Source organism: Mus pahari, chromosome 22, assembly GCF_900095145.1.
Source record: "Mus pahari chromosome 22, PAHARI_EIJ_v1.1, whole genome shotgun sequence".
Taxonomy (NCBI): domain Eukaryota; kingdom Metazoa; phylum Chordata; class Mammalia; order Rodentia; family Muridae; genus Mus; species Mus pahari.
The window spans coordinates 50154832-50158932 of record NC_034611.1 but is presented as its reverse complement, the minus strand read 5'-3'; positions in this window follow the sequence as shown (position 1 = coordinate 50158932).

The following is a 4101-nucleotide window of genomic DNA, read 5'->3' as shown; positions in this document are numbered from 1 at the left end:
TCTCCCCTTCTTTTATAATAACAAGAAGGGAGGAATGTTAGCACCAGGATACTCCAAGCCCCACCTAACCATGTGACCCTTGACCTGCATTGCCAGGACAACGACCTTCAATCCCACAATCCACTTGGCTCAGTTACCGCCCTCACTGGTGTGATGTCATTTTCTGTATAAAATAGGAAGCCAACCCCTCCTCTCTCTCTCCCCTTCTCTACCCTTCTACCTGCTTCGTTGCTCCCCCATAATAAACCTCTCCCACGTGGAACACCTTGGCCTGGTTTGCTGCTTGGTTTATCCGCCCAAAATATAAAAGTTAAGGTGTAGGTAAAATATTAAGGCCTAGATGGAATGTTAAGGACTGAGGAAACTATTAAGGCCTAGAAGGAATGTGAAAGACTATGTCAGATTAGTTAAGGGCTACGTAATCTCTTACCTGGCTAGCCTGCCATTTTGTGCTGTTAACTATTATAAGGACACTTTCTCATACCTTGTTTCTGCTGTTACTGCCCGAATTGATTACATATTCTCCTTGGTTGTGTCCTCGGAAACCAAGCACAATAGAAGCCAATCGAACTGCTTTCTTTGTTCTATAGTTATCTGCAATAGGCTTGGACCCAAACTGACCACCCAGCAGCATTTTCTGCACCCACCCATGTATATGCTTTTATGGCGTTTGCTCTTATAAGCTGCCGTGGGCACAGACCCCCCAACACAAGAGAGACACCCACACTGACTCAGTGCAGAGACTACTTGGAATCAGACTTCTATTTTGAGTAGGGTGTGAGTGAGTAAAGCGTAAGTTCCGAAGGCCTCCCAGGGAACTGACATCCATTTATTTATTTATTTATTTATTTATTTATTTATTTATTTATTTATTTATACATGCTTGGTTTCTTTTTTGAGTAGGGTGTGAGTGAGTAAAGTGTAAGTTCCGAAGGCCTCCCAGGGAACTGACATCCATTTATTTATTTATTTATTTATTTATTTATTTATTTATTTATTTAATTTATTTATACATACTTGGTTTCTTAGTGTAAGCAGCCCTGGCTGTCTTGGACACACTTTGTAATCCAGACTGGCCTCAAACCTGTAAGAGCCTGCCTCTACTTTTCAAACACTGGCATGAAAGTTGTATACCACTATGACTGGCTAAGATTCTTCTCTTCTTTCCCCCTCCCCCCTTTCTTTTTATGATTCTAGCTTTGGCCAGGCTGTGGTGGTGGTGGCAGAGGGAGGTGGATTACTGTAACTTTGCAACTAGCTTAGTCTACAGACTGAGTTACACAACCATCCACAATGAAATCTGAGGGCCTCTTCTGGAGTGTTGGAAGACAGCTTCAGTGTACTTACACATAATAAATAAACAAACAAACAAATAAATAAATCTTTATAAAAAAACAACAAACCAATGAAAAAAAGTAAGCCAATGAATTCAGCAGTAATAGACTGCTGGGCAGAGGTGGGGCACGACTTTAATTCTACTACTTTGGAGGCAGAGGCAGGCAGATTCTGCTTTCCAGGCCAGCCTGGTCTACAGAGACAGCCAGGGCTACACAAAGAAACACTTGTCATGAACACCCCCCACCCCCAAAAAGATAAAGAAATAATCGACAAAAAGCAGGAGAAAAACATATAGCCATAGCTGCTGGTGGCTTTTCAGTGACTCCTCACCGTTCTGCACTGGATTCAATTAAGTTCTGTTCCCCTAGAAGCTGGGAAAGAAGGGGGAGAAACAGAAGCGACCTGGAACAATAGGCCTCATGCCGGCCAGCCACCTCCATCTTGATGAAGGAGGTCAGTCAGCAGGCAAGATGGCTGCCATCCACATGTTGCCTTCCATCTTGGTGAGCTCAATGAGCAACTGAGTGTCAGAACAAGGAATTAGAAATATACAGTCATCCACACCTTCCAGGGAAACACACACACACACACTGCTGGCCAAGATTCTTGAGGACGTAATTGTATTAGTGTGTGTGTGATGTGTCTGTCTGTTGTCTGTCTCCATGGCAAAGCTATCACCCCCTCCCAGAATTGTGTTTCAGAGATTCTTATTTCTTGTGCCTGTGCTTGTGTATGACCTAGGCAACACTTCCTGAAAAACAAACCAAAAGAAACCAAACAAGTATGGCTGCCTACACAGAGAAACGATATCTCCAATCAACTAAAACTACCTCCTAAGTCTGCCTGTTTCTTTTTTTTTTCTTTCCTTTCTTTTCTTTCTTTCTCTTAAATTTATTTCTAAAAAATTTATTTTATTTTACATGGTTTCTTAGTGTAAGCAGCCCCGGCTGTCTTAAAGACACTTTGTAGGCCTCAATCCTGTAAGAGCCTGCCTCTGCTTTTCAAACGCTGGCATGAATGTTTTACACCACTATGACTGGCTAAGATTCTTATCTTTTCTCCCCCCCTCCCCCAACCCTCTTTCTTTTTATGATTCTAGCTTTGGCCTGGAAGTGGTGGTGGTCGCTGAGGGAGGTCAAATCACTGTAACTTTGCAGCTAGCTTAGTCTACAGACTGAGTTACACAAAAGGAGGCCCAGGATGACTGGTTATACTTATTGTTTATTATGTGTTTTAATTAAAAAAAAAACCAAAAGAATTTAGAATGACCGATTCAGAATCTGGCGTTTAAAAGGCTAATTAAAAAGCAGGAGAAAAACGTGAGGCTGTCTGTTGATGGTCAAAGGTTCTGGCTGCTTTAGGGAGCCTCCTCACCATTCTGCACATGCAAACTGGGCCACCTAGAGGCTGGTAAAGGGAGAAACAAAAAAGACTTGGAACAGTAGGTCACATGATGGCCAGTCACCTCCATCTTGATGAGGGAGGTCAGTCAGCAGACAAGATGGCTGCCATCCACATGTCGCCTTCCATCTTGGTGAGGTCAGTGAGCAACCAAGTGACAGAACAAGTAGAAACATAAAGTCATCTACACCTTCCAGGGAAACACACACACACACACACACACACACACACACACAAGTGCAACCTAGTTACAGAACAAGGAAGTAGAAAGGAACAGACATGCAGGCACAACAGCTCCTTTCTGTTTTTGTATAAAAGATACACAGTAAATATGATTTACAGTAAGCCTTAAACAGCACTCCAAGAGCCTGGTAGATATCTACCTTCTATGTGATAAGAATTTCCTTTTTTTTTTTTTTTTTTTTATTAATTCCCAAGAGCCACATGGTGGTTTCTCCTAGCTTCTGGTGCCCTCTTCTGGCATGCAGGCATATAGACAGCAGATAGAGCACACAGACACTTTCACTGAAAACTAATAGTAATAATAACAAACAAGCAAACAAACAAATAAATATGAAGAAGAAAAAAAGAGATTCTAGCTTCTGCTTGGCTGTGTGGGTGGCAGAGGCAGGCAGGCAGAGAGGATCTCTGTGAGTTTGAGGCTACCCAAGCCTACAGGGCAAGTTCCAGGCAGGACTGCCTGGGCTACTCGGAGAGAAACCCTATCTTGGGGCAAAATAAAACAAAACCAGACAAGGTTCTGGCTTTTAGGTTACAGGCATATTTTTCTTCTAGTGCTATTGACTATCCAACTTTGATCATGAAGGCACGTTGGATTTTATGACAGAGTTTGTGTTTGTGTGTGTAATATTTCTGCTGTGATTGCAGTTACTTGCCATCTACTGGGCTTGTGTTTGATTTCTTTAATTTTTATTTTTCTAATTTTTTTATTTTTATATTTAAATTTTTAAATTTTAAAAATCTATTTACTTATTTATTTTTGGTTTTTTTCTAGACAAGGTTTCTCTGTGTAACCCTGGCTGTCCGGGAACTCAAATTTAATCCTTATATAATAGTTTTTAATTGTGAAGGTATTAATTGCTATATTTTCCTCCCAAACTATTTTCTTTGGGGCGGAAAAAAAAACCCAAAAAGCAACCTTTTTTCCAAGCTACAGCAAGCAAGCCTATGATTTCCATTGTGCTTGGTTGTTTTTTCTTTTTCTTTCTTTCTTTTTTTTTTTTTTTTTAAGATTTATTTATTTATTATATGTAAGTACACTGTAGCTGTCCTCAGACACTCCAGAAGAGGGCGTCAGATCTTGTTAAGGATGGTTGTGAGCCACCATGTGGTTGCTGGGAT